Source organism: Ovis canadensis, chromosome 4, assembly GCF_042477335.2.
Source record: "Ovis canadensis isolate MfBH-ARS-UI-01 breed Bighorn chromosome 4, ARS-UI_OviCan_v2, whole genome shotgun sequence".
In the NCBI taxonomy this organism is placed as follows: domain Eukaryota; kingdom Metazoa; phylum Chordata; class Mammalia; order Artiodactyla; family Bovidae; genus Ovis; species Ovis canadensis.
This window is the reverse complement of record NC_091248.1, coordinates 133,591,568-133,615,492: the sequence shown is the minus strand read 5'-3', so window position 1 is coordinate 133,615,492 and position 23,925 is coordinate 133,591,568. Positions and strand designations below refer to the sequence as shown.

General features: G+C 59.3%; 1 long non-coding RNA gene across 1 annotated transcript; it reads left to right on the top strand.

Annotated features, from left to right (window-relative positions):
* The first annotated feature begins 17,845 nt into the window (after positions 1-17,845).
* Positions 17,846-20,092, top strand: LOC138439792 (uncharacterized). The gene is made up of 3 exons (XR_011256807.1): positions 17,846-17,969; positions 18,478-18,796; positions 19,627-20,092. It is a non-coding gene; the product is annotated as an uncharacterized lncRNA (long non-coding RNA).
* Positions 20,093-23,925: the final 3,833 nt, after the last annotated feature.

Here is a 23,925-nt window from a genome sequence, read left to right as displayed (position 1 = left end):
AGTGATGAGAAGGACCGATGGCGTGATGTGAATGCGGTTGATCGCTTTTCTCCATTTTCATTCCCAACACTAGTCACTGGGTTTGGGGTCCCCACCCACATCCCGTAAGACCTCACCTTCACTCAGGATGCCTGCAGAGACACTTCTCCGAATAAGGCCCCATCCTGGGGCCCTGGGTGGACGTGAAACCCAGGGACACTGTCCAGCCCAGTGCAGCATCTTGTGAAGTCAGCATGCACCCGGACCCATGCGGACAGAGTGCTCTGGGCAGGTCGCTTCCAGCCTCTCAGAGCCTCAAATGCCACACCTGTTACCCCCGATGCACATGGGTGGGTCCGCGAACCCTTCTGAAAAACTCCTGGGGCCAAACATGCTTTGGACTTCTGAATTCTCCTTGACCTGGAGGGGGAATTCAGTGCGAGGACCGCATAGTCCCTCGTATCTGTGGACAGAAGCATGTGACCCACCATCCAGCCATCAACCACTGCGGGCCCCCCACTCCACCCCCGGACAGTGCATGCTGAATTCGGGACGTAGAGAAGCAGCTCGCAGGCCCTGTGCAGCTGAGACACACGTGCAGGGCTAATTTGAATGGCCCCAGGCTCCTGCATCTCCCCCCACACAGCAAAGCACTGAAGCCACAGACCTGAATGGCTGGTTTATGTGACTAGCAGCAATGTTTGGATGTTCAACTTTTTTCACCAGAACTCCTGGCTCCTCCCTGGCCTCTTTGGAGCAGTTCCCCAGAGCGATCGGAGAGGACGGTTTCCCGGCTATAGTCCTCAGTAAGGTCCCTCAACAAAGCCAAACTCAAAACTTTTGTGTGTGTTTTTTCAGTTGCCACATTCTGGAATTCCTGGCCGTAAAATGGATGAATGTTCACACTGACGATTATAAATGGCCTCAGGTCAGTTTACTTCAGGTTTCACACTCAATGACCTGTGGGGGGAAAATGTGCTTTGTAGAGATTTTTGTGTTTCCAAATTGTGAATACAGGGTCTTGGAGAGATGGACACACATGCAGATTGAACTCAAAGGGTGGCTAGGTGGTGGAGCCCGCCCTGGGAGGAGCACAGGCGTTACTGTCCCGTCATCCGTGGTCAAGGGACCGCCTTCAGTCTTCTTGTTGATGGACATTTCAGTTCTTTCTAAGCTTCCCCCCTTATAATCTGTTCAGTTTCCATCTTTCTAAATTTGTGAGATCCTAGCAGTCCATGTGGTCGCTGAGAGTTGGACACAACTCAGTGACTTCACTTTCAAGTTTCACTTTCATGCACTGGAGAAGGAAATGGCCACCCACTCCAGTGTTCTTGTCTGGAGAATACCGGGGACGGCGGAGCCTGGTGGGCTGCAGTCCATGGGGACGCACAGAGTCGGACACGACAAGCGACTCAGCAGCAGCAGCAGCTGTCAGAAAGGGACTTCCCTGAAGGCTCAGCAGCAAGTATCCAGTGCCGATGCAGGCACAATCCCTGGGTCGGAAAGGTCCCCTGGAGAAGGATGACAAGCCACCCAGTGTTCTTGCCTGGGAAATCCCATGGACAGAGCAGCCTGTCAGGCTACAGTCCACAGGGTCTCGAAGGAATAGCAGACAACTTAGCAACTAAACCATCACAACACGCTGTCAGAAAACACAGGAAAGGGTCTCTACAGGAGTGAAGCGGTGATCACAGGGCGGGCTGTGCACACCAGCTACAGGAGTGAAGCAGAGATTCCAGGGCTGGCCGTGCACACTCGCTACAGCAGTGAAGCAGTGATCACAGGGCGGGCTGTGCACACTAGCTGACCCAGCAGTTACTCACACCTTTCACTGTCCTGGAGATAATTTACGGCTCTCTAATCGCAGAAGACACAATGCAAGGGTGCTGTGTCCACGGAGGTGAAAGTGTGAAGCAAAAGCATTAGTCGCTCCGTCGCGTCCGACTCTTTCCAAAACTAATAACTACTTTTGGTGTTGGTGTTATGATTATTTTACTCTTAAAAATTAAGAATATTTTCTTGGCCTCAGGCACCAGGCCGTTTTCCCACATTCTGTTGGTGGCTCTCAAACTCTAACGCCAGTTGGGATTACCTGGAGAGCCGAGGACGCCCAGCTCTGCCGGCCCCTCCCGCAGAGTTTGCTCAGGCAGGTCTGGGTGAGGCCTGAGAACGTAGGCTTCTGGCACGTTTCCAGGAACCCCACTTTGAGAACCACTGCTTAAAGCACTCTGCAGGGTGACTAACTGAGGCGCGGTGGCCTCCGCAGAGGTGAGTCAGCAGGCCCGCCAGGCCCAGGGTCAGTTAGCACCGCGGCGGAGACTGGAGGGGACGGAGGTGTGCCACAGCAGAACAGCACAGTCAGCAGAGAGCCCGTCGGACACTCAGGACAGCGGAGCGTCTGCAGACGAGGTGCCAGGCCTGCCCGTCACCTTCCTGTCTGACTGAATGAGTGACTGCCGGGAAATGAGGCCCCCAGGAACTTCCTTCTGAGCAGAAGGGAGAAGAAAACCCACCCAGGTCCTTTCCCAGGGCAGATGCGTGGCCTCGAAGGAGATGGGAAGACTGCTCGCCGCCCTGTGCAGGGAAACATCCTCCCCAACTGGATCTCCTGTCTGCTCTCCTGAAAACCGTTTATCTTCCCCCAGAGTTGTCTGTTTTCCCACAAGTGCCTTCCCTTCCGCCTCACGCATTACCGTGGCATTTAAACCCCAGTTTGAACCGCCCCTCTGAGTTTCTCGTCACTGAGATCTGCTGTGTCCAAGTGTGTCACCTGTGGAAATAAACCGGGTTCCCCTCCTGTTAATCTGGCTCTTCGTCAGTTTGACTTGCAGTGCCTCATGGACAGAACATAAGAGGGTGGAGAAAAAAGGTTTTCCTCCCCTACAAGATCGACTTGAACTCAGGGACTTCCTTTTCATATTCACGGATGCCAGTGTGAACCATACCCAGAAAAGAGCTGATATGCCAGCAGGAAGCGTCACAGTGCCTGCCCTTATGGAACTGACATCTAGTACCTTGGTGAAATGCGATTCACAGTGGAAAGTCTGTCCAAAGAGCGCATTGGCAACACCTTTAGAGGGAGCTGTTAGCGCCCAGACCACCCACTGGGGAAACCGCCTTTCGGCTTCTAGATATTAACCCCTGTAGAGACTTGACCGCGGTCACACCGGGCCCAGCGTTTCAGGGTTCGCTGGAGGACGGGAGACGTGGGTGTGGACCTGGAGCACCAAGGACTCTTCCCTTTGTCTCAGGGGAGCTGCTGCGCAGTCAGTCTGAGCCCGTGGACGAAGGACCTCAGGGTGAAACTCTCGCCCGCTTCATGAAGGCTTAACCGAGCAGCTCTGCAGTGATTACGCAGCTTGAGCAGCCTGCCCTCCAGCCAGAGAGGCGGTACCTGGCTCGCAGCAGCAGCAGCCTTTGCACGTTCAGCTTTTCCATATTAGGGTTTTGCAGAAGGCCAGAGGGCAGGCAGCCTTGGGGGGGTGGCTGAGGGCCCAGGTCGCAGCCCTGCGCTGTTTGGCCCAAGGCAGGGGCGACCCCGGGGCGGCTGACCTGCTCTGACACCTTCAGCCTGGCTGGCACCAGGGGCTCCCGGAAGGAACTGGCAGCGCCCCGCTCTGCCCGAGGACGGCCTGCCCTCTCACTCCCCAGCCTGCAGAGGCGGCTCCCGCCAACTCCCACCGACCCGGAGGGCTGCAGACATCCACCCCGTGACCACGCCCACTTGCTCTGAGTCTTCACTGGCCACTTGAAATTCCATGTTACCAATATTAAATCTTTTCCAGAAGTCTCACAACTGAAATGATTTCTATTTTTACACATCTTTGCAAAGAATAGCTGTTAGCATTCTGTGAAAGTCTGAAGCTCTTGTTTGAAAAGTCTCTTCTTGTACAGAATGGCTCGAAGACACTCAAATGCATTCTGGAACACACCAGAACAAGGTGAGGGGGCCAAGGAAATCCTTAAACCAACGAACGCTGTCACAGCCTCACCTTCCAGGCCCGGGGCATCTCAGGAAAGTGGGCCTGGGAACAAGGTGGGTTCCAACCACGGGATGAAGGGCAGGAGCCTGGGGGAGTGCCCACCGGCGAGGCGGCCGGAGCAGGACACTGGTGCTGGGCAGTGGAAGCCAGGCTCCGCACCGGAGCCCCACGGGCAAGGATCCAGTGAGTCATGAAGAAATGCAAGTGGCTGGAAATGACAGCTCGCGGGGAACAGTGTCGGATTCGCGACCTCCGAAGAGGAAGATTTAGCTGCAGGACCAGGGACCAGGCTTGATCACTCAAGAGCTTTTGTGTAGCCAAGTTTTATTAAGGTATAAAAGGGGACTGGGAAAGCTTCTGGCATAGACATCCGAAGGGGGACGGAGTGAGCCCCCATGCTAGTTTCAGCAAGCTGTTTCAGGTGTTAGAAAGCTCTTAATCAGTTAAGAGAGACACCTCAAGGCTGACAGGGTTTCAGCAGGCCCCTCTCCCACAAAAAGCATTTTTGAGACAGGATGTCACGAGCTGTGTCATCCCCCGGCCATAAAACAACTGATATGAACATTGGTTTCTTGAGCTATTATCAGTCAAAAGTTAGTCTTTGGTGGAAACCTTTTGAAGAAAGGCAAATTTCAAAGCAAACACATCGTTTTGTTACCATAGCTTGAGGAAAACATTTCCATAAGAAAAACACATTGGTTAGCTCAAGGTGTGAGGAAGGGTAAGTTCAGGTGGAACCAGGTGTCGTCATAGCAACACAGAACTTGAAGAGACACTTGCAGCCTATTCCCTCCATCTGGAGACCCCCGGCCCTCCAGCCTGTGACCCTCTCATAAACACAAGCACGAACCTCCCCCAGTGCTCAGAGGAGGGCCACCACCCCCAGGAGCAAGACACCACCGCTGAGCAGAGGGGCAGCAGCGGTGAGTTCGGCGGCACCAGGGCTCCGAGCGCTCTGGGGACCGCTGCAGCCTTGATGGGGGGACAGCATCTGGATGTCGAACACACATCACCTTCTCAAGTTTGGTTCAGGTTTAGATTTTCCATGGAGACCCAGTTCACATACATGAAACTCACCCTCTTCACGGTCTCTGAACATCCTCTGGCTGTGCGGCTTTCTGGCAGCAACTCCGACTCCGGGACTTCTGCGCCGCTCTCAGCCCAGAACACTCTGCTTTCTGTCTCTGCCTCTGCCAGTTCTGATTGATCCACGTAAAGGGGGTCTCTTCCTTCCTTTTCTTTTAAACTAATAGATGTTTCCAGAAAAACATCTATTTCTGCTTTATTGACTATGCCAAAGCCTTTGACTGTGTGGATCACAACAAACTGTGGAAAATTCTGAAAGAGATGGGAATACTAGACCACCTGCCTCTCAAGAAACCTGTATGCAGGTCAGGACGCAACAGTTAGAACTGGACATGGACCAACAGACTGGTTCCAAATAGAAAAAGGAGAACATCATGGCTGTATATTGTCACCCTGCTTATTTAACTTCTATGCAGAGTACATCATGAGAAACGCTGGGCTGGAGGAAGTACAAGCTGGAATCAAAATTGCCAGGAGAAATATCAATAACCTCAGATATGCAGATGACACCACCCTTATGGCAGAAAGTGAAGAGGAACTAAAAAGCCTCTTGATGAAAGTGAAAGTGGAGAGTGAAAAAGTTGGCTTAAAGCTCAACATTCAGAAAACTAAGATCATGGCATCTGGTCCCATCACTTCATGGGAAATAGATGGGGAAACAGTGGAAACAGTGTCAGACTTTATTTTGGGGGGCTCCAAAATCACTGCAGATGGTGATTGCAGCAATGAAATTAAAAGACGCTTACTCCTTGGAAGGAAAGTTATGACCAACCTAGATAGCATATTAAAAAGCAGAGACATTATTTTGCCAACAAAGGTCTGTCTACTCAAGGCTATGGTTTTTCCTGTAGTCATGTATGGATGTGAGAGTTGGACTGTGAAGAAAGCTGAGCGCGGAAGAATTGATGCTTTTGAACTGTGGTGTTGGAGAAGACTCTTGAGAGTCCCTTGGATTGCAAGGAGATCCAACCAGTCCACCCTAAAGGAGATCAGTCCTGGGTGTTCATTAGAAGGACTGATGTTGAAGCTGAAACTCCAGTACTTTGGCCACCTCATGCGAAGAGTTGACTCACTGGAAAAGACCCTGATGCTGGGAGGGATTGGGGGCAGGAGGAGAAGCGGACGACAGAGGATGAGATGGCTGGATGGCATCACCGACTCGATGGACATGGGTTTGGGTGGACTCCGGAAGTTGGTGATGGACAGGGAGGCCTGGCGTGCTGGGATTCATGGGGTTGCAAAGAGTCAGACAAGACTGAGGGACTGATCTGATCTGAATCTGGATTTTACTCAACACAGCAGCACCTAAGTGTTAGAATCAGTAACCTACCGTGTGCGCTCACTGCCCAGCCAGGAGCAAAGATGTGCACGACCTCTGCCCCCAGCCCTGCTAAGAGGCCACGTCGCACAGGCCAGGCACATGCTGGTGCTGCCGGAGCCGCAGAAATCAGGGCTTCGCCCCGACGCTCACGGCTCCAGCACGCAGCCCCCACCTTCACGAGATGCAGCTGCGTCCCGGCCTGGCGCACAGGCTGCCCATGTTTCACAGTGAACGTGCGTTTCTGCATTGTGGGAAATAGATTAAAACCCAGAAATACAGATCTAAGTCAGGACTTCCCCAGGGGTCCAGGGGTTAGGGCTCCATGCTTCCAGAGGTGGCCGGGAACTGGGACCCCACAAGCTGTGTGTGCAGTGTGGCCAGAAAAAAAAGAAAAGGAGCCCAAGTCAACAGGAGAAGACAAAACCCAGCCAGCAGACGAGTCAGGAAACCGCTCAGGACGCTCACCGAGCGCACCAGGCGCCCACGTGGTCAGCAGAGGCCCAGACTTCTGAGAACCCAACCTTGTCATCCCCAGCGCGGGTGAGCACACCCCAAGCAAACAGAGTGTGTGGCCTCTGGGTTGTTATGCTTGAGTCTGTTTGGTTTCCAGAACCGCAGTTATCTCTCCAGGCTAGAACACCAGGGGGAGGAGGGGCGCGGGGGCAGGGAAGCTGGGGGGTTAGGGGGTGAGGGCAGGGAAGTTGGGGGTTGGGGTTAGGGGGTGGGGGGCATGGAAGTTGGGGGTTGGGGTTAGGGGGCAGGGGGCAGGGAAGTTGGGGGTTTGGATTAGGGGGCGAGGGGCAGGGAAGTTGGGAGTTTGGATTGGGGGTGGGGGGCAGGGAAGTTGGGGGTTGGGGTTAGGGGGTGGGGGCAGGGAAGTTGGGGGTTGGGGTTAGGGGGTGGGGGCAGGGAAGTTGGGGGTTGGGGTTAGGGGGTGGGGGCAGGGAAGTTGGGGGTTGGGGTTAGGGGGTGGGGGCAGGGAAGTTGGGGGTTGGGGTTAGGGGGTGGGGGCAGGGAAGTTGGGGGTTGGGGTTAGGGGGTGGGGGCAGAGAAATTGGGGGGTTGGGGTGACAAGGAGCGGGCTCCCCTGCCCTTCATTCTCTCCTCCATCCCCGCCCCCCACCAGGGGACCAGACAGTCCGGCCTCCTCAGATGCAGTCCCATCGGTGCTCACTAAGCTGCTTTCTCCGACTTCCTCTTTTGTGGTCAAAAAGGGATCTCCCCAAAGGTCTCCCCACTTTTCCTCAGAGGCAAAGACCGAGCATTTCCACTGAGGCTGTGTGTTGGTGCTGAACTGCGTCCCCAAGGGTCACATGCCGGAGTCCTGACCCCCAGTCCCTTCAGGGGACCGTATCTGGAGACAGGTCTTCAAGGGGTGATCGGGGTCCTGAGCCCTTAGGGTGCTCGGGTCTGTGGTTTGTCAGTTGCCAAGTCAAGCCTGACTCTTTGCAACCCCATTGCACCTCTGTAGCCCGCCAGGCTCCCCTGTCCGTGGGACTCTCCAGGCAAGAACACTGCAGTGGGCTGCCATTCCCTTCTCCAGAGGATCTTCCCAACCTGGGGATTGAACCCATGTCTCCGGCACTGCAGGCGGGGTCCTTACTGCTGAGCACCCAGGGAAGCTCCCCTTGGGTCTTGGGTGACCCTACCCGGCATGGCGGTGTCCCTTCACAGACGGGAAACTTGGACACAGGCCCAGGGAGGGTGAGGAGGCTGCAGGGAGGAGAGCCGCACACGCACGCTGAGAGGGCGCAGAGTGGCCCTTCAAGCCCCAGCTGGAAGCAGCCCTGCTGAGCCGAGGCCTGGGCTTCGGGGGACACTCGCCCTCTGTGGTGCTCGCGGCCAGGCGCGGGGAGGCGCCCACACAGCCCTGTTCCGTCAGCAAAGGGGACAGAGGCTTCCGGCCCGCGCGGCCGCCGCGATCACCAGCCTGCGCTCTGCTCGGCTGCTCCAGCTCTGGGGTTTCCAGTGAGTCACTCAGCAGCGTGACGTCTCACTGTTTGCGCTGAGGTTCTGCTCACCCCTCAGGACATGTCCTAGAGCTGGCTTTGTTTCAGACACACACCTCTCTGTTACAGCCTCCCTGTCTAGGATGTGGGCGTGTCCCACCTCGGCGATTCCAGACCTCCGATTCCAGACCTCCTCAGGCGCATCCGTGCTCCTTGGTCCGCGGCCTAAGGGACCACCCGTGTCTCCACGGCAGTGAGAGAGTCCTGCTGCCACCGGCAGGAGGCGGGGTCCACCCCGGGGTGTCGGGGAAGGGGGTCCACCCAGAGTGTCGGGGAAGGGGGTCCACCCTGGTGCCCGGAAGGGGGCCACTCCAGTGTCCCGGGAAGGGGGTCCACCCCAGGGCGTCCGGGAAGGGGTCCACCCCAGTGCCAGGAAGGGGTCCACCCCGGTGCCGGGAAGGGGGCCACCCCAGTGCCCGGGAAGGGGGCCACCCCGGTGCCCGGGAAGGGGGTCCACCCCGGTGCCGGGAAGGGCCGGGCGGCACTGCAGCCCTCTGGGCCCACAAGCGGCCTCTGCTGTCTCTGCTGTCCTTTCGCCTCTTTACAATCCTTTACGTTGTTGCTGTTCAGTTGCTCAGTTGTGTCCGACTCTTTGCGACCCCGCGGACTGCAGCGCCGCAGGGCTTCCCTGCCTTCAGGACCTCCCGGAGTTTGCAACCCTTTATGAAAAGAAAGTAGGAAAGCCGCCGCTGGCTCCAGGGCCGTGTGGGATCTGTCTGACTGCATTTGGTTCCGGGGCTGTAGCCGCTGTCCCCGCGGGAGGCAGGGCCGTGCGGTCTCAGTTGAAGGACCCGCAGGGATGACGCTGAGCAAACAGTCAGAGGAGCACCCAGGCGAGGCAGCGTGAGCGGCAGGGAGCAGCTGAGGAGTCGGGGTCCCCGGCCGACATCCATCCCAGCGCCGGGAGGCACACAGGAGGCAGCCAAGCTCTAGTTCTCCGCACGTGGAGGTCGGGGTGCACAGGGAGGGCTGTGTAAAGAATGAATGAGCAACATTCTAGCTGTTCTGCCGAGGACTCTACCAGACAGAGCCTGTGTGGTTTCCCTCTTCCCACTCAGTTTGTCCGAATCCTTTTCTAAGCAGCTCCTGATTCACCCCCAGCAGCCCCAGCCTTTGCCAGGGTCAGGGGTCCGTCCACATGACGGCAAAGCAGGGTAAAGCAGAGAAAGCAGAGAACAGCAGGGCCCATACACGCGGCAGGGGCAGTTGGCATGGCGCCTGTATTTATAACAGCCTGTCATTGAGTGATTTCCTATTTCTCTAATAAATAAACAAACACCAGTGCTCTCAGTGATTATAAAACCAAGCTGTCCTGGAGTTTGTTTGAGAGAAGGGCTAACTGTTCACCGGGAAACCTGTACACAGAGGCTCACAGCACCTTGACTCATCAGAAATAAATGCAGTGAACTGGAGCAGCCCAGCCCTTCAGCAGGTCACTGGCACACGAGCCTTGGGCACCGCCCAGCAGTAAAAAGAAACAAACCACAATCCCACAGCACCCGGCTGACTCTGGGGAGGTGGGCTGAGAGTTGACGGCTATGGACCAGCCGTCCACACCATCCATGGCTCCCAAGCCCTTGGAATTTCCTGAGGGATGGGATAATGTCTGTCTCTTGTCCTCACTTCTGGACAATGCACCGGGCAAGGGAACTTTTGGATGCCACCCAGGGGTGGGGGCTGGTTCCAGGGAGAATCTGCTCAGTGGTTACAGGGTTGGAACTTTCCACCCCGTCCCAGCCACCTGAGCTAAGAGTGGGTGAGTGCGAATCCATCACAGAGGCTGAGGAGCCAGTCAGTCATCCTGGGAAGCAAGGCTCCATAAAACCCAGAAGTCCCGGGCAGGGGCAGGCCGGTTGGCGAGCAAGGGGGCTGGAAGCGTGTGTCTCAGGGATAGAAAAGCCTGTGCCCACGTCCCGTCGAGGGGTCTTCACCTGACTGTGTCCTATATAGTAAGCTGGAAATCCAGGAAGTTAAGCGAGTCTTCCTCAGCTCTGTGAGCTGACCTAGCAGACGAATTGAATCCGAGGAGGGCATCTTGGAGGCCCTCTGATTTACAGCCAGTTGGACAACCACCATGGAGGTTCCTTAAAAAAAATAAATAGAGCTAAAAATGATCCAGCAATCCCACTCCCGGGCATATATCCAGAGAAAACCATGACTCAGACAGGCACGCATACCCCAGCGTTCACTGCAGCCGTGTCCACAATAGCTAGGGCTCAGAAGGACCATCCGCAGAGGGCTGGATAAGGAAGACGTGGAACGTCTGTACCATGGACTGTTACTCAGCCGTTAAAGGAATGAAGTGATGCCATTCGCAGCAACATGGATAGACCTAGAGAGTGTCACGCTGACTGAAGTAAGTCAGACAGAGAAGGAGAAATATCGTATGACACCCCTTGGATGTGGCATCTAAAAAAAAAGCGGTACAAATGAACTTGGGCTCCCAGATGGTGCCAGGGGTGAGGAACACGCCTGCCAGTGCAGGGGACAAAAGAGACCTGGGCTCGATCCCTGGGTCAGGACGCTCCCCTGGAGAGGGCGTGGCACCCCACTCCAGAGTTCCTGCCTGGAGAGTCCCATGGACAGAGGAGCCTGGCGGGCTACAGTCCATGGGGTCGAACAGGGCCAGACACGACTGAACCATGCGCGCACACACTCACAGATGAACTCACTTATAAAAGAAAAACAGACCCACACACTTAGAGAACTAAGTTACGGTTGCTGGGGGGAAGGATGGGGAGATGGGACGGTTAGGGAGTTTGGGATGAACAGATACACACTGCTGTATTTAAAATAGATAACCAACAAGGACCTACTATGGGCTTCCCTGGTGGCTCAGAGGATAAAGCGTCTGCCTGCAATGCAGGAGACCCGGGTTCGATCCCTGGGTTGGGAAGATCCCCTGGAGAAGGAAATGGCAACCCACTCCTGTATTCTTGCCTGGAGAATCCCATGGACAAAGGAGCCTGGTGGGCTACAGTCCACAGGGTTGCAAAGAGTCAGACACGACTGAGCGACTTCAATTCAATTCACTTCACTTCACTTCAAGGACCTAGTGTATCACAGAGGAAACTCTGCTCAATGTTATGTGGCAGCTTATTTAACTTATATGCAGAGTACATCATGAGAAACGCTGGACTTGAAGAAACACAACCTGGAATCAAGATTGCCGGGAGAAATATCAATAACCTCAGATATGCAGATGACACCACCCTTATGGCAGAAAGTGAAGAGGAACTAAAGAGCCTTTTGATGAAAGTGAAAGAGGAGAGTGAAAAAGTTGGCTGAAAGCTCAACATTCCGAAAACGAAGATCATGGCATCTGGTCCCATCACTCCATGGGAAATAGATGGGGAAACAGGGGAAACAGTGGCTGACTTTTTTTGAGGGGGGCTCCAAAATCATTGCAGATGGTGATTGCAGCCATGAAATTAAAACACGCTTGCTCCTTGGAAGGAAAGTTATGAGCAACCTAGGCAGCATATTAAAAAGCAGAGACATTACTTTGCCAACAAAGGTCCGTCTAGCGATCCTTGCGGTCTCCGCCTCTCTCGGGGCTTTCTCCCTGTGGCTCTAAATCCCCCTCCTTACAAGGACACCCTGTTCCAGTGCAACCTCACCGTAATCGCGTCTGCAAGGATTCACAAGTCCAGGGCCATCAGCACGTCTTTCTGGAGACACAGTTCAATTCCCCAGAACGCAGAGGCTGCACCTCCCAGGGCGGGGCCCCTCCTGGTGGGCTGCCACCCTGGGCATCGCGCACGCAGCAGACCCGGGCGTGACCTGGGCGCACACCCGTGCAGACCCGGGCGTCGGCGGAAAGCATGGCTGCTAGAGAAGCGAGACGGACACACGCGCGCAACTGACGGACAGACTGAAGGCCACGGCAGACGCTCCTGAACTCCCTCCGGTCTATAAGCAAGCAAATCATAGCTGCTGCTGCTGGAGGGGCCCCGGTCAGGTTTTGGAGTCAAACGTGGTCCCCACAGTCAGAAAATGGAAGACGACACCTGTTGTGTTCAACTTCAAAGATAAATATTGTTAAAACACCTATTGTTCGACCCAATACATTTGAAGATCTTTTTTTTTTTTGCGGAGGTGGGGGGTGTCCTCTTTTGAGGGGGGTCCTAGTCCCCCGACCAGGGGTGGAGCCTGGGCCCCAGCAGTGGAAGCAAGGAGCTGTGACCGCTGGAGCCCGGGGATGTCCCGGGAGTTTCCAGACCTAACGGGCTCTGTGAAGCGCTCCGCGGACGGCCGCACCCCATCTGGTGAGCAGGAGGCTCTGCGGGAGGCCGCACAGAGTGGGTCGTCGTCTTAGGCAGCGGGAAGGCAGAGCAAGGAGCCCTGAGCGAGAGAAAGGCAGGACTGTCTTCCTCGGGGACGGAGCGGCTTCAGGACAGATGACCCCGCTGGGCCGCCGGGATTACAGGCTGGTGGACGCGGGAACGTCCCTGGGGAGGCCGAGCCTCCGGCGAGGTCAGGTGCCCTGGGCCTGAGGGCGGGTGACCGCTTGGGGCCTGGCTTTCGCTGTGAGCAGAGGCTCCCCTGTAACTGCCTTAGCAGGGTGACAGCGTTCTGCTGTAGGTCCCAGGGGCCGAGACGTGACCAAGGGCAGACCCCACGTGGCCCTTGCTCAGCAGGAGGTGACTCAAAGGGTCAACCGGAAACAAACCCAGGTCACGAGGGAGTCTCTCCCTTCCTGGGTGCCGGCCTGGGAGAAGGACCTCCGGCCCAGGGAAAATGGCCCCAGGGCGTTCTCAGCAGTCCTGCTGGAACTTCTTTTCAGTTTTGCTTTCTGCTCTCACAGAAACTCCCTCTGCAATCTCTGGGGGATTCCCAGTTCGCCAACAGGGCGGGGACAGAGCAATAGTGCCCTCAGGGACTTCCGTGGCGGCCCTGCCGTCAAGACTCCGCAGTCTCCGCACTGGGGGGCACAGGCGGGACCCTGGTCAGGGAGCTTAGAGGCCACGCGCAGCTAGGATGAGACAGCGCCCTCAGGGCGGGCGTCGATGGCTCCCCACCACGGGTGACTGTGCAGCTCGGCCCTGGGAACCGCAAGGCGATCGCAGGTCCTCTGGTGTTGTTAGGAGACTTGGGCGGAAGGGGCAAGAGAAAGGCAGGGCTGGGGGCGGGGGGTGGGGCAGGGGTCCACCGACTCTGCACACCTGTGCTGCCCGTGGACGCAGAGAGGCGTCCATCTCGCACTCCCGCCTGGCCTCTGGGCACGGACACGCCCTTCTGGGATCAAGGGAGTTAAAGCGAGTGCTTTAAACAGGGGATTTAATGATCGCTCCTGGGGCGGGTGGCCCGGCTGTCCTCCAGGGACTCCCCATGTGAAGTGGACTCTCCCAGCCCGGCAGCCGTGCCCTGAGCGGGGGGGGACAGGTCAGCTGGGCCCTGGGCGGGGCTGGGGTGGGTTAGCGCAGCTCAGCACCCGATGCCCAAGTCCACTCTGCCAGCGGGCCCTGCTCACCGCCAGGCTCCCCCGAGGTCGAGGTCCGGCCAGGCCAGGGAGCGCCACCCAGCGTCCTGTCCCGGCCTTGCCCCTCCCCTGAGCGGCTGCCCGGGCCTGCAGCCGTCCTCCCCGTCCCTCCTGCCACTCCACGGCCAGCTCCTCACTTCCCAGAGTCCAGATTGCCAGCACTTCCGCAGGCTGCTACGAAGCCAGGATCCCCGGAAACCGAGTTCCTCTGCCGCGCTCAAAACTCCTCAGGGGACCTGCGTGACAGCCCGAGGCATGCGTCTGACCGTGACCACCGCTGACCACAAGCACAGGACCCCAGAAGGTTGATGACTGAGGTTCCTGGAGCACCAACCTGTCCCCTCCCCCCAGCCAGGTGGAAGGGAGTGCGCGAGCAACAACCCTCACCCCAGGCATCGCCTTCAAACCCTCCCAAGGGCCTTCTGGGAGTCTGGGTCTTTTGAACCCCCATCTCCTCGGTGGGCTGCAGCAAACACTGCAGCTTTCTGCACTGCAACCCAGGGGCAGGGGGTGGGCTCTGCTGCTCGTCCGGTGAGTGGACTCGGGCTCTGCCCAGCTGGGCTGGGACCGCGGACTTCCTTCGTGGCATCTTTCAGAGCTCTCACTTAAACCCTGCTTGTGGAACGCGGACTTAGGGTCCACACGTGAGGTCAGGGGCTCCGTCTGCCCCGTGTCCTGCAGCCGGTGTGGCCCACCTGCACCCAGATGCCCAAGAGGCGGCCTTCGAACAGACAGCTGACGGATGAGGCTGGGACGCGACGATGGGGGCTGGGTGGAGAGGAGGGCTGACGGACTCACGGCAGCGGAGACAGTTTTCAGTCTGGTGATGGGGCTTCCCTGGTGGCTCGGATGGTAAACAGTCTGCCTGCTTTGCAGGAGACCCGGGTTCGATCGCTGGGTTGGGAAGATACCCTGGAGGAGGGCATGGCACCCCACCCGTTTTCTGGGCTGGAGAGTCCCACAGACAGCGGGGCCTGGCGGGCTCAGCCCACGGGATCGCAGAGTCGGACACGGCTGAGCGACGGACGGTTTCAGTTCCGGGCGGGGTGCTTACGCTGGGATCCGTGACTCAGCTTTGGTTCTCTGACATTTCTGCCTTCTGCACCTGGAGAGGTGACCCTAACGGAGGGGGCTGGACGGACACCCCTCAGGAGATGGACTCCTGTCACTTCTGTGTCCGGGGGGTGGGGATGAAGGTCCTGCCCCGGGAAGGGCTAGCGCACCCTTGGAGCAGTGCGCTCACCTGGCCCAGCTCCACCACGATCAGAACGTTTCCAGAAGGTTCCGGCGGGCTTTTGAGTGGAAGTCACGGCCGACTGTGCCCAGAAGCTCCTGGGGGCACGTGGCCCGAGACAGGCACAGGGGAGGCTGGGCCAGCAGTCCTGATAAGGCAGGCGCCCCTTCCTGCCTTCTTTCAGGTTCACTTGCTGACGGCGGGCACAACCATGCCGCGGGCACAGGCTGACCCTCCCGCCCACAGGGACCTTGGCCACCATCCGATGCAGGCCCGGGGCTTTCTGGGGCCTGCCCTGGGGTTGGTCACTGGGCAGCCCCACCCTGCCGTCCACACCCAGGGCTAAGCCCGAAGATCCCGGCCTCGCCCAGCGCTCACCTGGGCCGGAGCTGCGGCTGGGCCTCCCAGCCCTTCCTGCCTGCGGCCCGGTGCCCCTCGGCCAAGGCCCAGCCTTCCGCAGAGCCGGCATGGTGTGTCCAGGCTCTGGGGCCACAGTGAGGGGAAGCTGCCCAACTCACAGGCGTGTGAGCGCCCCGTGCCCCGTGGATGGTTCTCCAGGCCTGCTGGAGCCAGTGGTGCCACAGACACACACACACACTGGCACACACGTGTGCACACTCCCATTCCTGTACACGCACGCTCCCTGCACACTCACACGGGGTCATGGGGAGCTCGCGTTGCCCTTCACTGAAGGTCTGGGGACAAAGAAAAGGTTTGCGCATAACAACCAGCACCTTAACCTTTACCCTTAGGTGTGTCTTTGGTTTGAAAGTGAAAGTGGAAGTGTTAGTCGCTCAGGTGTGTCTGACTCTCTGCGACCCCACAGACTGTAGCCCGCCAGGTTCCTCTGTCCATGGGATTCTCCAGGCAAGAATACTGGAGTGGGTAGCCATGTCCTCCTCCAGGGGATCTTCCCCACCCAGGCATTGAACCCAGGTCTCCTGCATTACAGGCTGACTCTTTACCAGCTGAGCCGCCGGGAAGCCCTTTTTATTTACTTAGCCACATGGAACGTGACTTGTTAGCTCCCTGACCAGGGACCAAACCTGCGCCCTCTTTGGCAGTGTGGTGTCTTGACCTCTGGACTACCTGGGGATGCTTTACGTCCCTTTAAAACCAATGTTTTAAATCACGATGTGAACACTGGCCCACAGTAAATATTCAAACAGCACGAATGAGTCCTCCACCCCGAGGCAGCCACTGTCTGTCCCTTATCTACGGGCCATGCCAACCTCAGACGCCTGCCCACGGAGCCTCCCGGGAGGCCAGCTGGGAGGGGCAGGCCTGCGCCGGCAGGTTCCCCGGGCGCTGCCTCCTGCCCCCAGCCCTGCACCTGTCTCTGCTCTTATCTCTTGGCTGCTGATGTGTCTTTTACCTTCGCTTTTGGATTCCTTTTCTTTTTCGGATTGTAGTGAAAATGCTCACAACATAAAGTTCACCACTGTCGCCAGCTTTAAGCGCGCAGCTCAGGGTCACGTTGTTTCTTTGTGCTGGGTCTTTGCTGTGTCATGTGGGACCCAGCTCCCAGATCAGGGATCGAACCCTGGGCCCCCCACCCTGGGGGCATGGAGTCTTACCACAGGACCCCCAGGGAAGTCCCGGAGTCACACGGCTGTGCAGCCACCATCCCTGCAGGATTTCCGGAACCGTCTGCATCAAACAGAACACTCCTGCCCCCCTACCCCCTTCCCCAGGCCCCGCCTTCTGTCTGTCTCTAGGTCCTGACAACCCCAGGACCACGTACAAGTGGAACCAGACAATATTTTTCTTCGCCTCTGGCTTCTCTCACTGAGCGTCTGTCCCAGGGTTCACCTCAAGGCAGAGTCAGGATTCCCTTCCCCGCTGAGGCTGAACACCCCGGGGAATCTGTTTAGACTGTCCCCCTGGGGCTCTCTCCACCCAGGACAGGCCCTGCCGGCTCCCCTTCTCCTCCAGCGGGGCAGCCAGGGAGGAGGCCTCCCCCAGACGCTGCAGAGCTCACACTGGTGGGCGCCAAGCAGGTGCGAGGTGACCGCCAGGTACGACAGGTGACTGTCACTCAGCCGCTCTGAGCGCCTGGCAGTGGCACCCGCGGGCCCTCTCGCATCCTCATCCCAGAGCAGACGGAAGGGTGGACAGACAGACGGACAGACAGACGGATGCACGGTCCTCAAGGCTAAGACCCTGGTGCGGGGGGCCCGCGCCCACCCGGAGGCCGGAGGTCGGGCCTGGCCTTTCCCCTGCACCTCCCGCGCGGCTCCTCACGCAGGGGCGCCCAAGGGCGCGCCTGACCCTGTCCTCGGGCCGCCCTCCAGGCCACAGGCGTGTACCAGGTTACCGGCTGCCCTGGATGCTCGCCCTGGTTCCGGGAATATTTGCATTTCCTCCGGGAGCCTTGGAGGCCTCAGGTGGGTGAGGACTGTGGGCAGGGAGCCCGGTCAGGCCGTGGTGGACTCGAGGCCGGTTCTGCGGGGGGCACGCCCCGCCCCCATCGCCCCGCCCCGCCCCGCCCCTCCTCGCCCCGCCCCGCCCCGCCCCTCCTCGCCCCGCCCCGCCCCTCCTCGCCCGCCCCCGCCCCTCCTCGCCCGCCCCCGCCCCTCCTCGCCCGCCCCCGCCCCTCCTCGCCCGCCCCCGCCCCTCCTCGCCCGCCCCCGCCCCTCCTCCAGACCCCTCCCGCCCCGCCCATCCCCCAGACCCCGCCCCTCCAGACCCCGCCCAGCACCTCCCACCCCTCCCGCCCGGCTGCCGTCCAGGCGCCGACTCTGCCTCAGGGAGACAGAGCGGCCTTTCAGGGCCGGGCCGGGCCGGTCCGGGAGCGCAGGAGCGGCTCTCCCCCAGCGAGCGGGTCGGGAGGGGCCTGGCAGGAGGCCCCGGATCCCCAGAGAAAGGCCTGCGTGTGAGGAGCCTCAGGCAGGACAAGCGGGCCCCTCAGGATGCCTGTCCCGCGCCCTGGGGCTGGGACGGGCCTGCTTCCCCGGGTGGCATCGGGGCCGTCCTGGGACCCGGGACCGCGTCCTCTCTGGGTCTCCGTGCGGCTGGCACTGACCGCTCCGTGGGCCGGGCTCCCGGACGTCCCCTCCAGGCGGTGGCCCAGCAAAAATCTACAATTGTCCGTGTACCGCTTAGCCCCCGGGGTTTCCGTCTCCTGAGGAGGGACGCGGGTGCTGGGACAGCCCCCGCCTTGGTAACAGATAGGGACTCGCTGGGGGCAAAGCTCAGAGGAGACCTCAGGCCCCTCCGCCAGCCCGAGCGCCTGCCCTGGTCACTTGGGTGAGCTCTGCCCTCTCCTCCTCCACGGGGCGTGTGGGGGAGGAGGCGGCAAACAAGAAGCCCTTTCTCTGCCTCAGGGAAGTGAACTCCCTCTGACGCGGGGTCTCATCGCAGGCTTCCTTCCTCTTTGTCAGCCCTGCCCGAGCCCCTGCCTGCCTCAGTTGGTGACCCCGCCCGGGGAGACGGTGATGGACAGGGAGGCATGGCGGGCTGCAGTCCACGGGGTGGCCACGAGTCAGACATAACTGAACACCTGAACAACAGCAGCCGGGGACCCCACACCAGGGCCAGGCACTCTCAGGGACCCGTGGGTGACAGGCTCTGCTGCTCCTGGTCTGGCCGGTGGTCTTCAGGCTTCTACAACTGGACACCCCGATGGATAAATGTGTGTGCACGCAGTGATGTGTCCCTGTAAAACCTCTGCCTCGTGAGGCCCCATCAAGCTTGGAACAGGTCGGCCTCCCTTGTTGTCAACTTTGAAAGTTAAGTGTTGTCCCCAAATTAAGACCTAACATGCTGGACACCCCTGGTCCAGTGGTTGAGAATCTGCCTTCCAGGACAGGGACTTGGGTTTGATCCTTGACCTGGGAACTAGATCCCACATGCAGTGGGGCTCTGGAGCCCTGGTGTCTCAACGAGATAAGAAAGACTTAAGGTGCTAAGGAAAGGCCTTACAAATGGCTGAGGAAAGAGGAAAAGCGGAAGGCAAGGGAGAAAGGGAAAAATATACCCAACTGAATGCAGAGTTCGAGAATAAAAAGGAGAGACAGGAAAGCCTTCCTAAGTGATCAGTGCAAAGAAATAGAGGAAGACAATAAAATGAGAAAGACTAGAGATCTCTTCAGGAAAATTGGAGATACCAATTTTTGCAAGTTTGGGTACAATAAAGGACAGAAATGGCAAGGACCTAACAGAAGCAGAAGAGATTAAGAAATGGCAAGAATACACAGAAAAACTATAAAAAAGGTCTCTTTTCTTCCATGTGCCAAATAGATGTCTCAACACCCACTTTTTTGATTACTCCCGAGAGAAGTACTGTTAGCCCCCGGCCAGGAGGGACCTAAAGGCCAGTCTAGAGTCCTTTGCGGCCCCCACCCCTCCCCCTGCGGCCCCCAGGCTGTGCCCAAGCTGCTCTGCCCACAGGGTGCTGGCCTCAGAGACCTGCTGGCCGACTTGCGAAAGCCAGCCAGTGGCCAGGCAAGCCTGACTGAGTCCTGTTTCCCCGGAAGCAGGACTTCCTTCCAGGAGTTCTCAGGAAATTCACATGTATTTTTGAATCCCAGGAGAAATCGGTAAGACGGGAAAACAGATGATCATTCTCCTGAAGAATCAGAGCTTACTAATCAACCCAGAGATGCTGCCAGCTGGGGAAGCCCCTGGAGTCACGTCACAGCTGGGAAAGGGGACGGCGGTGTGGGCAGGTTCTGGAACCGGCTGCATCACATGGGAGAGGTCCACGCAGCCTCCCTGCGAGCCGCTGGCAGGGCGGAAGATGCCTGCAGGCTCATGAGTCATTCCTGCCCACAAACTCCAGCACAGTCAGCATACAGGCACAGCGCTCCGTTCAAACCCTGCGGGACGTGCTGAGGAGCAGCGTCCTTGGGGCGGGGGTCCAGGTCTTCATCACGTTGTCCCGGACTTAATTTTCCTCCTTAAACAGAACTCTCTAAACATCCACAGTGATGAAGAGGGTCTGAGAAGTGTTGCAAGTATTTTAAGAGCAATAAAGGGAGTCTACCAAGTTGGCCAGAGCTGTTTTAACTCACAGAGAACGGTGCATTTATTATCATATCTTTTTAAAGTAGCAAAGGGAACTTCCAGGTGCTTTCACTGCTTGGGGGCCTGGGCTCAGTCCCTGGTTGGGGAACTCAGATTCCACAAGCCATCTAGGGCAGCCCAAACAGTAAATACATAAAGGAATCAGAAAAGCCACCAAACTTTATTTTCCTGAGAGGGGGAGCGGGCACTGAGAGCCATGTGGGATCTTAGTCCCCTGACCAGGGATGGAACACCAGGCCCCCTGCCTTTGAAGCCCAGAGCCTTAACGAACCACTGGACCATGGGAAGTCCCAGGCCCTCAAACTTTCAACACAACCTATCATAGGAAAATGATTCAGTCATTTTAAGCAACCAACATTAGATACATGGAAATTCTCAGGTGTTCTGACCTCCCGCCCTGGACTCTTGGGGATGAAGACTGTCAGGAATTCGGGATGCTGGACGCCCCACCCAGGGATGGTCCTTTCCCTGTGGTCATTGCTCCCTGCCCTCCTCAGCTGTATCAGGCCCTTGTTCATCTGACCACGCTTCGAGAACTCTGACCACACCCAGGGCGAGGCCCTGGGACGCAGAGTGACTGGCTGAGGGCCCTGCCAACCAGGCGTCATCAGAGAGACTGGGGCAGCTGCAAACAGGTAGCTCAAACTCCAGGCCCGGAGGGGGGTGGGGGCGGCAGCCAACAGTCTGGGAACAACGGCCCCCACCCCTGGGCTGGGCGGGGCTCCGATGCCCACCTGTGTGCCCAGCAGACCTGCAGCCACAATTAGAGACAACGCCATTAGGTCATGGAGTCTGGGGCCCCACCCAGCCGGGCAGCCCTGATTCACGTGGGGTGCGGCCGTCAGCAGCCCGAAGGGCACACTCAGGCAGTGGACCTCCCAGGGCAGCCCCTGTGGGGACACCCACGCAGGGGGCCTTGGTCCACCGAGGGGCAGGCCCGAGTGCGGCCCCCCACCACCCCAGAGCCTGCTCTTCCCTTCACCTGGTGCCCCCAGTACACATTTATCCCCCGGACATGCAGATCGCGAGGGCAGCTTGCTCCCAGTGGACCAGAGCAGACTGGCCCCACACCCCTCGGGAAGGCCAGGAAAACAGCTCGTGGACGGACGGCGGACGCTGCCCACAGCGGTCTCCAGTGTTCACACGGGATGTGTGCAAGCGTGAATTCACGTCACCGAGTTAGGAAGCCTGGGGTGACATTCGAGGAGCGCTCACAGGCCGGGCATCAGGACGCCGGTGGGGGTGGGATGAGGGTCGCTCCGGGCGAGTGGCCCCAGACGTCACAGCGCCCTGGAGCGGGCACATCGTGCCCTGGGGAGAAGGCTGCCCGGGCACCAAGGCACCTCAGAGGATGGCATTCGGCTCCCACCTGGCTCCCCAGGACAATGGGGCGCACCACAGCCGGGTGCAGCCCAGCTGGTGGCCTCCGTGCTACTGAAGGGTGACGAGCGGCCAATCCTCCCCCGGGACCACCCCCGTCCTTGCACACTGTGCCCACCTCGCTTCTTGTTTGTAGACTCTCTGGCCCTTTGCCCCCAGGGCTGGGCTGGGCAGAGGGCAGAGTCCACCTGACCTGAATCCTCTGTCCTGACCCCCAACCTTGGGCTCGGCCTGTTTCAGCATCTGGACCTGGATCCAGTTGCTGTCTGTCCTCTGCCCCAGCAGGCCTGCCTCCTTCCCCCAGGTCCCAGCGTGACGGGAGGAGGCCCTGAAGATGCCTGGTGACCTGGAGGAGCTGGCGGTGGAGCTGGTCACCCTGGCCGCACCTCTGCCCACGCCAGCCTGTGGCCCCACTGTGCTCCCTGGGCGGGCTGCCAGAGCACACCCGGGAGGCCCAGGAGAGGGGATCCCACCCGTGCTGCGGGCCACTGTCCACTGTCAGCCGAGACCCCTTCCCGCTGGACGCCAGCTCGCAGGCCTGGGGACCGCTGTGACCTCCCCGGGGGGCCGTGACCTCTGGGGGCAGCTGTGACATCCCCGTGGTAGCCATGACCTTCCTGGGGGGCCATGACCTCTGGAAGCAGCTATGACCTCCCTGGGGGACTGTGACCTCTGGGAGCAGCTGTGACCTCCCTGGGGGACTGTGACCTCTGGGAGCAGCTGTGACCTCCCTGGGGGGCCGTGACCTCTGGGGGCAGCTGTGACCTCCCTAGGGGGCCGTGACCTCTGGAGGTAGCTGTGACCTCTCTGGAGGGTCGTGACCTCCCTGTGGGGCTGTGACCTCTGGAGGGGGCATAACCTCTCTGGGGGAGCTGTGACCTCTGGGGGCTGTGACTTTTCTGGGGGGCTGTGACCTCTGGGGGTAGCTGTGATCTCTCTGGGAGGTCATGACCTTCCTGGGGGGCTGTGACCTCTGGGGGCTGTGACTTTTCTGGGGGGCCGTGACCTCTGGAGGCGCTGTGACCTCCCTGGGGGGCTGTGACCTCTGGGAGCGCCGTGACCTCCCTTGGGGCTTTGACCTCTGGGGGTGGCTGTGATCTTCCCACGTGGCTGGTGCCCAGGGACCCGGCACCCAGGTGCTCCATGCTGCCCGCTCGCCTGTGGTCAGTGTCCTGGTAGCTGAGCCCTGGGAGGCAGCGCCGGGCACTGCATGGCCTGGAAGCCCCTGCAGAGGGTGCGAGAAGCAACATTCTTCCCCACCCTTCGGGCCACCTGCACCTCCATGTGGGTTGGGCGTTTGCAGAGATGGCAGCACCTCATGCAACCAATGCTTCTGCCGATGGTGTGAATAATTGAAGCTACGTCTTCAGTTACTTGAGACTTAAGTGTATTCTGCAAACCCCGCAGCCTAGCCTGGCACCTCCCGCGCATGGAAACTGAGCGTGGATGCCCCCGGGGAGGGTATGGGTTGGTGGATGAGGGCAGAGGCCCGAGAGCAGGTGTCCCAGAGCCACGGACTTGCTCGGCCGCCCGCTCCTCAAAGGGGCCTGGGCCGGGGGGCGTCTGGGCTCAGCGGGCGGGGCACAGCCATCGGGCCTCCCACCCACCTCGTGCCAGGGTCTTCCTGCCCCCACCGGCTGTGACGCCCCAGAATGAGCCCAGAGGGTGGCTGGCGTCCCCTGGGGGCACACAGAGCCGCGAGTGCAGCGGGAGAGACAGGTGAGGGGGGCAGCAGGTGGTGACATGGGTGCTCAGCGCCCGAGACGGCAGGGACCCTGAGGCCCGCGGGGGTCTGGGGGGGCCCCTGTGGCTGGGCCTTGAAGGAGCACCGCCTCCAGGCGCCACCCTGGGGGCACCCGGGCAGGAAACATGTTCTTCAAGCTCCTCAGTGCTGAGGAGGCCCGACCACCAGGCTGGCAAGGGTGTCACCCGAGTGACCCGGGCAGCTGCCCCCGGACCAGTGTCGACAGCTGTGCTGACCTCGATGTCCCTGCCCAGCCCGTCACCAAACGGCTCCGCGCCCCAGGGAGACCCTGGACGACCAGCAGGTGCTTTCTGTGCTGGGCTTTGCCCCTGCCCTGCAGATGTGTGGCATGCTCAGAACAGCTGCCTCCAGACGCCCCCTCCCCCAGCGGTCTCTGCACGGCTGCCTCCTGGCCCTCAGGTTTCACGCTTTAGCCTAGCTGACCCCGAGGAAGCTTCTTGACCTGAGAGGGACCCAGGGTTGCCTCCTCCCTCCACACCCACCCCGCGGTCCTTCAGGGGACCAGCCCACCACCATGAGGGTGGGATGCAGATGCCCCAGCAATCCAGGAGCGGCTCGGGAGGAAGGCCCCCAGCTGAGACGGGCAACAAGGCCTTCCGGGCTGCTGTGGCCCGCAGTCGCGATGGCAGTTGTCCTAGCTGCTCAGCTGGCGTCAGAC